General features: G+C 22.1%; 1 pseudogene; it reads left to right on the forward strand.

Annotated features, from left to right (window-relative positions):
• Window positions 1-10,135, forward strand: part of LOC136852806 (DNA polymerase delta catalytic subunit-like) — a 106,973-nt pseudogene extending 96,838 nt beyond the window's left edge.
• Window positions 10,136-13,538: the final 3,403 nt, after the last annotated feature.

Below are 13,538 nucleotides of genomic sequence, written 5' to 3' on the forward strand. Positions count from 1 at the left end.
ATCGGCTACACTATCGTTTTTAAGGACGGGACTTCAATATAACATATAATAATATATATAGTCTTTTAAAATGAAATGGTATATCAATGCGACATAACTTTATGCTACTACGAATTATTATTCTTAACCAGCGAGTGTGTTTGTGAGCGCTTTAATGACGAGAGGGTTGGGGTGCGGAGGTTGCCAGATACCACTGTCCTAACTACGTAAATTTAGCAAATTTCATTGTGAATAGAAAGAAATTACGCACTTTTCTCTTGATTTATTGCTTCATTAACTCACTTCCAAACTAATTCCTAATTAGTTAAGCCATGCAATTTGCTAACATGTGGTAGCAAGAGTCCCCGACTTCTGCCTAGCTGGCAAATGGTAAAATGAATACTTTCACTATGTGTCTCATCATCAATCACGGAGGCCGGTCAACCAACCAATCGGCTAGCCTCCGTGAAATCAAAGGGTTGAGTCTGTGCGCACGACGATCGACAATGGGTTCTATATTGGTCTTCTAAATACTCGTGTCGTTGTCATCCTCTAAGTGATGATAGACCCAGAATCTAAAAATACTATCATCCAACATCATGATACGAAAAAAAAACTGTAAAAGGGAAAAAAGTTTAGCATTCAAATCCAAATGACAATGTTTTATACGCACTGACGATACTCGGTCGGACTAAGCGATCTTTTTATAATATATATATATATATATATATATATATATATATATATATATAATAATATTTACTTATGAGAACAAGTTCATTATCATATCTTCGCTATATTGTTGCTACTTGTTACTTGCTTCGCTTGCTAACAATAACGTTGGTGCATATATTCCGATACGGTGTGGGCGGGGCTATAACAGCAGCAGTGGAGTGAGCAACCACCATAAGAGGCGGGGCTTGTAGCAGAGATGGCGAATATTTTCTAACCGCCATTTTCCAAGATGGCGGCGAAAAACAGTTTTTTTTTAACAAATATCTCGCTTGGGACTCACTTTAACAGAAAATATGTAAATACATAAAATAACAAAATTTCCTATAATTACTCTTCAATGCATATTTTTATATGTCGCACCGTATAGTGAACTACATTGTTCTTCATAGAAAAGTAACTATTATTATTTTTTTCTTCTTCTTATTTTTATTATATATTATATTCTTATTCTTATTATTATTTATATATATATAATATATATATATAAGTATAAATAATAAGAATAAGAATATAATATATAATAAAAATCTAAAAAACTAACGTAGATATATTTTTGAAATATTTGTTAAAAATAATAAAATTTTATTTGATTAAAATTTTTATACTTATTTTGTACGCCAATGTTTATACTTTTAGGTAAAACTAATCACTGATTCTAAATTTTCCATCACCATTTTAAAAAAATGAACAAATGTATTTTTTGATTCCTTCCTTACGTTGATGATTATTTTTGTTTTACATATCCCACCAGTAAGGAAGGAATATAAAATGAATATGTTTTGACTTTAATAAAGTATAAACATTACCGTACAATTTCCGTAAAATAAATCCATCAAATAAAAATCTACTATTTTTTAAAAAATATCAAAAAATATCTACGTTAGTTTTTTGAGATTTTTTGGAAATAACTTTTCTGATATAAACGACATTTAAAGAAGATAGGAATAAAAACAGAATAGAATGAATACCATCATTGAAAAGCTAAATGAATTTACTCTTAATCTCAAAAGAGAAACATGTTTTATGGGAAAAAATGTTGAAAAAATGAAAAAATATTACCTCATAAAATATAAATATATAAATTTTTTTATTTATTTATTATTTATAAATTATTTCTTTATTCTTTTTATTTTGAATATATATTATATATATTATCATTCTTATTATTATTATATTTTTATATATATATAAAATATATATAAGTATAAATAATAAGAATAAGAAATGAAAAAAATTTTATAAAAAAAAAGAAATTTTTTTATAATTAAAAATTTATAATTAAAATTCTTTTATTTTATTATATTATATATATTATCATTCTTATTATTATATTTATTTATATATATAAAAATATATATAAAGTATAAATAATAAGAATAAGAAGAAAAAAATTCTAAAATCTCAAAAAACAAACGTAGATATATTTTGAAATATTTGTTAAAAATAATAAAATTTTATTTGATTAAAATTTTTATACTTATTTTGTACGCCAATGTTTATACTTTTAGGTAAAACTAATCACTCGATTCTAAATTTTCCATCACCATTTTAAAAAAATGAACAAATGTATTTTTGATTCCTTCCTTACGTTGATGATTATTTTTGTTTTACATATCCCACCAGTAAGGAAGGAATATAAAATGAATATGTTTTGACTTTAATAAAGTATAAACATTGTACAATTTACGCGTAAAATAAATCCATCAAATAAAAATCTACTATTTTTAAAAATATCAAAAAATATACGTTAGTTTTGAGATTTTTGAAATAACTTTTCTGATATAAACGACATTTAAAGAAGATAGGAATAAAAACAGAATAGAATGAATACCATCATTGAAAAGCTAAATGAATTTACTCTTAATCTCAAAAGAGAAACACGTACGTTATGTTGAAAAAATGAAAAATATTACCCCAAAAAAAAAAATCTAACATTAGAAATTTTTTTATTTATTTATTATTTATAATTATTTCTTTATTCTTTTTATTTTTATTATATTATATATATTATTATTCTTATTATTATATTTATATTATATATATAAATATATATATAAAGTATAAATAATAAGAATAAAAAGATTTATATAATAAAAATTAACGTAGATATATTTTTGAAATATTTGTTAAAAATAATAAAATTTTATTTGATTAAAATTTTTTATACTTATACGCCAATGTTTATACTTTTAGGTAAAACTAATCACTCGATTCTAAATTTTCCATCACCATTTTAAAAAAATGAACAAATGTATTTTTTGATTCCTTCCTTACGTTGATGATTATTTTTGTTTTATATCCCACCAGTAAGGAAGGAATATAAAATGAATATGTTTTGACTTTAATAAAGTATAAACATTATACAATTTCGCGTAAAATAAATCCATCAAATAAAAATCTACTATTTTTAAAAAATATTTCAAAAAATATCTACGTTAGTTTTTGAGATTTTTGGAAATAACTTTTCTGATATAAACGACATTTAAAGAAGATAGGAATAAAAACAGAATAGAATGAATACCATCATTGAAAAGCTAAATGAATTTACTCTTAAAGAAAACACGAACGTTATGTTGAAAAAAAATGAAAAATATTACCCCAAAAAAATCTAACCGTAGAAATTTTTTTATTTATTTATTATTTATAATTATTTCTTTATTCTTTTTATTTTTATTATATTATATATATTATTTATTCTTATTATTATATTTATTTATATATATAAAGAAATATATATAAAGTATAAATAATAAGAATAAGAAATAAAAAAATTCTAAAATCTCAAAAAACAAACGTAGATATATTTTTGAAATATTTGTTAAAAAAATAATAAAATTTTATTTGATTAAAATTTTTTATACTTATTTTGTACGCCAATGTTTATACTTTTAGGTAAAACTAATCACTCGATTCTAAATTTTCCATCACCATTTTAAAAAAATGAACAAATGTATTTTTTGATTCCTTCCTTACGTTGATGATTATTTTTGTTTTATATCCCACCAGTAAGGAAGGAATATAAAATGAATATGTTTTGACTTTAATAAAGTATAAACATTAACGTACAATTTACGCGTAAAATAAATCCATCAAATAAAAATCTACTATTTTTAAAAATATCTCAAAAAATATCTACGTTAGTTTTGAGATTTTTGAAATAACTTTTCTGATATAAACGACATTTAAAGAAGATAGGAATAAAAACAGAATAGAATGAATACCATCATTGAAAAGCTAAATGAATTTACTCTTAATCTCAAAAGAGAAACACGTACGTTATGTTGAAAAAAAAAATGAAAAAATATTACCCCCAAAAAAATCTAACCGTAGAAATTTTTTTTATTTATTTATTATTTATAATTATTTCTTTATTCTTTTTATTTTTATTATATTATATATATTATCATTCTTATTATTATATTTATTTATATATATAAAAATATATATAAAGTATAAATAATAAGAATAAGAATATAATATATAATAAAAATCTAAAAAAACTAACGTAGATATATTTTTGAAATATTTGTTAAAAATAATAAAATTTTATTTGATTAAAATTTTTTATACTTATTTTGTACGCCAATGTTTATACTTTTAGGTAAAACTAATCACTCGATTCTAAATTTTCCATCACCATTTTAAAAAAAATGAACAAATGTATTTTTTGATTCCTTCCTTACGTTGATGATTATTTTTGTTTTACATATCCCACCAGTAAGGAAGGAATATAAAATGAATATGTTTTGACTTTAATAAAGTATAAACATTACCGTACAATTTACGCGTAAAATAAATCCATCAAATAAAAATCTACTATTTTTAAAAAATATCTACGTTAGTTTTTTGAGATTTTTGGAAATAACTTTTCTGACATAAACGACATTTAAAGAAGATAGGAATAAAAATAAAATAGAATGAATACCATCATTGTAAAGCTAAATGAATTTACTCTTAATCTCAAGAGAGAAACACGTACGTTATGTTGAAAAAAAAATGAAAAAATATTACCCAAAAGAAAATCTTCACAATGATAGAAAATTTTTTATTTATTTATTATTTATAATTATTTCTTTATTCTTTTTATTTTTTATTATATATATATATTCTTATTCTTATTATTATATTTATATATATATAAAAATATATATAAAGTATAAATAATAAGAATAAAAAAAAAAATTCTAAAAATCTCAAAAAACAAACGTAGATATATTTTTGAAATATTTGTTAAAAATAATAAAATTTTATTTGATTAAAATATTTTATACTTATTTTGTACGCTAAATGTTTATACTTTTAGGTAAAACTAATCACTGATTCTAAATTTTCCATCACCATTTTAAAAAAATGAACAAATGTATTTTTGATTCCTTCCTTACGTTGATGATTATTTTTGTTTTACATATCCCACCAGTAAGGAAGGAATATAAATGAATATGTTTTGACTTTAATAAAGTATAAACATTAACGTACAATTTACGCGTAAAAATAAATCCATCAAATAAAATCTACTATTTTTAAAAAATATCAAAAAATATACGTTAGTTTTTTGAGATTTTTGGAAATAACTTTTCTGATATAAACGACATTTAAAGAAGATAGGAATAAAAAAGAATAGAATGAATACCATCATTGAAAAGCTAAATGAATTTACTCTTAATCTCAAAAGAGAAACACGTACGTTATGTTGAAAAAAAATGAAAAATATTACCCCCAAAAAAATCTAACCATTAGAAATTTTTTTTATTTATTTATTATTTATAATTATTTCTTTATTCTTTTTATTTTTATTATATTATATATATTCTTATTCTTATTATTATATTTATTTATATATATAAAAATATATATAAAGTATAAATAATAAGAATAAGAAGAAAAAATTCTAAAAATCAAAAAAACAAACGTAGATATTTTTTGAAATATTTGTTAAAAATAATAAAATTTTATTTGATTAAATTTTTTATACTTATTTTGTACGGCCAATGTTTATACTTTTAGGTAAAACTAATCACTCGATTCTAAATTTTCCATCACCATTTTTAAAAAAATGAACAAATGTTTTTGATTCCTTCCTTACGTTGATGATTATTTTTGTTTTACATATCCCACCAGTAAGGAAGGAATATAAAATGAATATGTTTTGACTTTAATAAAGTATAAACATTAACGTACAATTTACGCGTAAAATAAATCCATCAAATAAAAATCTACTATCCAAAAATAACCTTAGTTTTTTGAGATTTTTGGAAATAACTTTTCTGATATAAACGACATTTAAAGAAGATAGGAATAAAACAGAATAGAATGAATACCATCATTGAAAAGCTAAATGAATTTACTCTTAATCTCAAAAGAGAAACACGTACGTTATGTTGAAAAAATGAAAAAATATTACCCCCAAAAAATCTAACCGTGAGAAATTTTTTTATTTATTTATTATTTATAATTATTTCTTTATTCTTTTTTATTTTTATTTTATTATATATATTCTTATTCTTATTATTATATTTATTTATATATATAATAAATATATATAAAGTATAAATAATAAGAATAAAAGAAAAAATTCTAAAATCTCAAAAAACAAACGTAGATATATTTTTGAAATATTTGTTAAAAATAATAAAATTTTATTTGATTAAAATTTTTATACTTATTTTGTACGCCAATGTTTATACTTTTAGGTAAAACTAATCACTCGATTCTAAATTTTCCATCACCATTTTAAAAAAATGAACAAAATTTTTTTGATTCCTTCCTTCGTTGATGATTATTTTTGTTTACATATCCCACCAGTAAGGAAGGAATATTTAAATGAATATGTTTTCTTAAAATTAAGAATAGAATGAATACCATCATTGAAAATAAATGAATTTACTCTTAATCTCAAAAGAAATCGTTATGTTAAAAAAATGAAAAATATTAAAATAAAAAATAATTTATTATAAAAATTTTTTTTTTATTATTATTTATAATTATTTATTTAATTTTTTTTTTAATTTATATTTTATTATATATATTCTTATTTTATTGTTATATTTATATATAAATATATATTTAAAGTATAAATAATAAGAATAAGGTATCATACAATTCTGGATTAAAATAAATCCATCAAATAAAAATCTACTATTTTTCGCTTTAAATACTTGTCCGTTAGTTTTTGAGATTTTTACCTATCATATATATAGAATTATTATTTTATAATGAATATAATATTGTTATATTATAAATATATAAATATATATAAAAAAGTGGATGATGATGAACTGAAATTATATTTTTAGGGATGAAAATGGCCAAAAATAAGGACTTAAAAGAATCAGGAAAATTTGATGGACTAATATTTTTATAATAAAGTTAAAAATTTATTTAAATTTTAATTTTTTTACTATTTGAGAAAAATAAAATATCCTTAACACAAACTCATTCATCCATTCTTATTTTAAAACTTGTGACATTATTAAATAAATTTTTTTGTTTTAAATATAAATATAATATATATATATTTTTTGATTATATAAAGGAAATATTCCTTTTATATATATATACATAAAACACGATGAAAAAAATGAAAATAATAATGATGTTAAAAATAATAAAAAAAAGATTTTCTTATAAAACGACCTTCTGTTCCTATTTTAAAAACTACTAGAGATTCTTTTATATTTTTCAATTTAGAAGTTGATGATTGTACAGGATTTTTCGCCATTTTTAACAACGAAAGAACGTTATCGTACACCCGTCATAACGTATGTTTGGAGTAAATAGTTTAGGAAATTCAGTATGTTGTCACGTTCATGGTTTTTATCCATATTTTTACGTTAACGTTCCGAAAAATTTTGATCTTCATCAAGTAAATAATTTTAAAATGACATTAAATGATAAAGTTTCTAATAAATTCTTTGTTTAAATGGATTAATTGCCAAATTTATCACGTCTGTGGAAATAGTATCTAAACAGAATTTATATGGTTATAATTTCAATAATGAAAAATAATTATTTTAAAATAACTGTATCATTACCCAAGATAATTCGTGATGTACAAGCGCATTTTAATAGAAGAGAAAAGTGTTTTTATTTTAAAGATTATGAAAAGGTTCAATTTTATGAAGCCAATGTTGACTTTATACTAAGATTTATGATTGATACAAACATATTTGGTTGTTCTTGGATAGAATTACCACGAAGAAAAAATGGATCGTTAGAAATGAAAAAAATTAAAAGAAACAAAATGTCAAATTGAAATTGGCGTTTTAAAGTAATGTCTTGGGTCACGATCCCACCAAAATTGGGCTAGTAGCATGGACCTCTAACTACTCTTTCATTCGACATTGAAATGCTGGTAGAAAAGGAATTTTTCTACGCCAGATATTGATCCTATTATTCAAATAGGTAACGTTATTATAAAACACGGACAAAAAAATGATGTGATGATGATCAATATTCACATGTTATTTTTGTCTTGGGTGAATGTTCACCCATTGATAATGCTAAAATATATACTTTTCAATCGAGAAAGAAATGTTGAAACTTGGTCCGTTTTTGTTCAAAATGTAGTGGATCCGATGTTATTACAGGATACAATATAAACAATTTTGATTTGACATATTTGGTGGAAAGAATTAATCATTTAAATTCTAATCAATTTTATCTTAGTTGAATAGTGGGTTTTAAAATCAACGTTACTACAAAGACTTTTGAAAGTAAGCAAATAGGTAAAGCTATTAACAAAGTCATAAATATAGAAGGTAGATGTATATTGGATGTATTAAATGTTATTAAAGAGATTATAAATTACGTTCTTACAGTTTTAAATGCAGTTTCTCAACATTTTTAAAAGAACAAAAGGATGATATTCATCACACACAAATATCAGTTTTACATCACAAGAACGCTCAAACGAGACGAAAATTGGCCGTGTATTGTTTAAAAAGAACGTTTTACTTTGAAATTTTAGATAAATTAATGTTATTTATCAATTCTATCGAAATGGCTCAGCGTAACGGGGAGTTCCTCTTTCTTTTTATTCTTACGCGGGGTCAACAAATTAAAATCATTTCTCAACTTCTTAGAAAATGTTCAAAATATGGTGGTGGTGGTAATGATGATGATTTTATAATTCCTTCGTATGAGGACCGAAAAGGGGAACGATTATCAAGGAGCTACTGTGATAGATCCAATAAAAGGATTTTATAACGATCCTATTACCACGCTAGATTTCTGCGCTTTATATCCTACAATTATTATGGCTCATAATCTATGCTATTCAACGTTGCTTAATAATAATAAGCATACAGCCTTATCGAGTGATAATTATACTAAAACACCATCAGGTAATTATTTCGTCAAACCTCATATACGAAACACTTCCTCAGATATTGGAAAATTTACTCTTAGCTAAAAAAAGCTAAAAATGATTTGAAAAGGGAAACGGATCCGTTAAAAAGAAAGGTATTAGACGGTCGTCAATTAGCTTTAAAAATATCTGCAAATTCCGTTTATGGATTTACGGGTGCCCAAGTTGGTAAATTACCTTATAGAAATTTCATAAAGCGTTACGGCATTTGGACGAAATGATTATGTTTACCAAAAACATGATTGAAGAACAATATCCAAATGCTAAAGTTATTTATGGAGATGCGGATTCAGTAATGATAAATTTTGGCGTAAAACCGTTCAAGAAGCCATAATGTTGGGTCAGGAAACGGCGGATAACGTTACGAAGCATTTTATTAATCCTATTAAATTAGACTTTGAAAAGGTTTATTGTCCATATTTACTTATCAATAAAAAACGTTACGCGGGTCTGTATTATACTCGACCAGATACTTTTGATAAAATTGATTGTAAAGGAATAGAAACAATTCGTAGAGATAATTGTCATCTCACCGCCAACTTAATAGCAGAAATTTTAAAAATAATTCTCATTGAACGAGATACGAAAAAGGCCGTTACACTCGTCAAACAAACCATTTCAAGATTTACTTTAATGACCGAATTGAGTTAAGTCAACTGATAATAACTAAAGAATTGACAAAAACTCAAAATGAATATAAAGCAAAACAAGCCCACGCTGAATTGGCCAATAAAATGGCCATTCGAGATTCTGGAACAGCGCCCACACTTGGAGATCGAGTTCCCTTACGTTATTATATCAACAACAACAACATCCATCTAAAAAAAATAAAATACCTTTATATCAAAAGGCTGAAAACCCTGATTTTTTTTGAAAAATGGTCTTCAAATAGATTATGAATATTATTTATTAAATCAAATTAAAAATCCTCTATTACGGATATTTGATCCTATCCTTGGAAAGGACGCTGAACAAATTTTATTACGAGGTGATCATATGATTATTATAAAAAACTGGAAAAGAATTAAATGTTTTAAAAGTACGACTACAATGTAAAAACAAATTGTCAAAAATTTATTAATCAAAATAAAAAAAATTTATTATGTATTCAATGTGAAAAATAATAAAAATAGTATTATTATTCATTGCATAAAAGATTTTTTATTATTATATATATGTATGTTATTATATATATATATTTTTTTTTTTATCTAACAATGGTGAAAAAAATTCATTTTAAACATTTAATATTTTTTATTTATTATACAAGATAATCTTTTCAACAATTTTTTTTTTTGATTTTCTTTTTATTAACTCTTCTTTTCCCTCCAACAAATCAGTTTTTAAAAGTTTATTATTCTCTTTTCTCAAAGCTTTTACATTCCTCTAAAAGTTGGGACAAATTATTACATTCATTTAAAAGTTTGGATAATTCTATTCTATTTGCTAGGTGGGAGGTAACCATACTTTTGGACAAGTATTTACAGCGATCGTGGTGATGATGTTCATTCCAAAGTCTAAACATTTTGATCCAGCAACTTCCCAAGATGATACCACCATATTTTGTTTTCTGCAATATGAATTCAAAATGACACGTACACATGTATATATAAATATATAAATAAAAATAATAAAAAAATAATAATAAATAATTATTACTTTTTATATTAATAAAATATTTTTTTTTATTTTTTCATTACACTAAATAACTTTTCTAGTAAAAAAAATAATAAAATAATTATTTTTTTTTATATTAATAAAATATTTTTATTTTTTTTTTTCACGTCAAGAAGGAAAAAAGTGAATTTTTTTTTTATAAAAATTTCAGTATCAAATTGATAGCTGAAAATTTTTTATTATTATTAATAAAAAATGTAGCTATTTTTTTTATTTTATTATTATTATTACATTAAATATTTTTATATTTTGTAGATATATATAATGTTAATAAACTTTGTCAATATATATAAAATAATAATTATATATATTAAATAAAATAATTATATTATATTAAATAAATTGTTTTTAGTAAATTTTTTGTCGTGTCAAGAATCATAATTTTTATTTTAATATGTTTTTATATGAATAAAAATCATCAATAGATGACAAAGACAAAAAAATTATTTTTATTATTTTATATGAATTAATTCTGAATATGGAATATACACAACAATTTTCCCATCAAACAATTCGAGAATACACGTGTATTAGATATCCTCTGCTGATCATCGTCGTACTTTTTATAGGATGAATGACTGAAAAATTATAATTTTTTATATCTCTTAAATTCAAGATATCCCTTTCGTTGAATATTAAAATCAAAAAACTTTAAATGAGACTTTAACTTTAAAAATTCAATACCCTGTTGATTGGTTATAACAGACATGTCATTATTAGAAGAATAATGATATGTCATTTTTTAATTCATATATATTTATTTATTTTTCATAGAAAGAAATATATATATTTTTCATTTATTCTATATATATATATAATTTATATATATATATATATATATATATATATATATATATATATATATATATATATAATTTATATATATATGTTTTTATTATATAAAAATATTATATATATATATGTTTGTATTAATATAAATATATATATATATATATATACAACTTAAAAATGAACAGTTGTGTAAATTCTTCTACTATATTTCATTTCATTAGTGAACCTACAAGTAGTTTGAAAATTTATAAAACAGGGTTAGAAAAATATAAGCAATACAAAGTAAATTATGATAAAAGAATCTAGTACTTTCATTGCGGGTTAATAAAAAAGTTTTTTATAAAAATAATAAAGAATTGTATAACGTGTCTTTTATTGATGTATTAAAAGTAATATTACCAGATGAAAATTACAGTTTTTTAACATTTGAAAACTTTTTGCATTTATATTATCAATCATATTTTTCACCTATATTATTTAAAAAAAATAATAAACCATTGAGGTTATATTAAGTCCTTTTCTATTATATATATATATATAGATTATTATTTTACTTTAATAAAAAAAATGGGAGTTCATTATTTGATAAATCACTTAAAAAGTTATTTTATTCCAATTTCTCTTTGTAATGATAATAATAATAATAATAAAATTTTAAAAAATGATAAATTGAATTTTATTGAGTAGACAGTACACATTTTTACATCAAACAGCAATAATAAAAAATAATGATTATTTAGATTTTAATGCTGAAATATTGAGTGATGCCATTTTGCATTACGTTATGCTAAGTATGTAATTTTTTCAAGTTGAAGATGGTAGTAATATTACTTTTTTGGCCGTTGATGGATACCCTCCAGTTTCAAAACATAAAGTGATCGTTATAGATGATGAAAAAATATTTACAAATTAATTAATGTAGGCAAATTATTTAAAAATAGTTTTTTAAACTATTGGAGGAAAAAATGACACGAGATTTAAAAAACATAAAATTTAATTTTGTAACAAATCTTGAATCTGATATTCAAGTACGTGGAGAAGGAGAAATTGAACTTTTAAATTTGTTAGAAATTTATCATCATCTACTAATAATAATGATGATGATGGTAAAGTGTTATTATTTCTCTTGATTCTGATGTTTTAGCAATGATGACATTTTTTAAAAATTCAGAAATTATTCTCGTTATCTAATTTCAAAACAGGCATAGGACTTTTTATACAATTTGGATAATTTATCTAATGACTTAAAATTAAATTATTATCAACTTATAAATTATGTTATTTTACATTTTATATTTTTTGGAAGTGATTACAATTCTGGGTTATTATTAAATTATAATGATGAAACCAAAATGTGATATATAAAGCTGTTACTGAATCATCAACTAAAATGAATTTTAATGACGCCTCTTACAAATTGCTAAATTATGTAATGATACTTTTAATGATAATGATGAAAAAAATGTTTATTTTTTTATAGAAGCCCTTTGTGCTATAACTTATTACTCTCTTTAGGTGAAAATAAAAATATTTTAAAATTTCCTTCTTATTTAAAAAAATAAATATAATTTAGCAATTTTAATTTTTTATCCTTCATAAATAATTTGTCCTATACGGTCCTTTTATTAATATCATATTTATTATTAGATAAATTATTTAATACAATATCACCATTTTTATCTCCGCCAATTACGATAATTGATGATTTTGAAGCTAAGCCAGATCGGCTAGCGTATCTAATATAATAATGCAAAGAAAAAGAGAGATGAGGAAATTTTATACCTGTAGAAATAGTAATAACATCATTTCCATTTATCGTCATGTTTTGAGGTGAAAAAACGTCCCAAGCAACAGACCCCTCGTCATTTTTTTCGCCAATATTCAGTACCACCGTTGTTATTATCTTTATTATTATTATTTTGTTCATTATTATTATCATTTATTAAATATTTTAACAATCTAGCTATAGCTATAATATCACCCACTTTAA

The sequence above is a fragment of the Macrobrachium rosenbergii genome, chromosome 26, assembly GCF_040412425.1.
Source record: "Macrobrachium rosenbergii isolate ZJJX-2024 chromosome 26, ASM4041242v1, whole genome shotgun sequence".
In the NCBI taxonomy this organism is placed as follows: Eukaryota; Metazoa; Arthropoda; class Malacostraca; order Decapoda; family Palaemonidae; genus Macrobrachium; species Macrobrachium rosenbergii.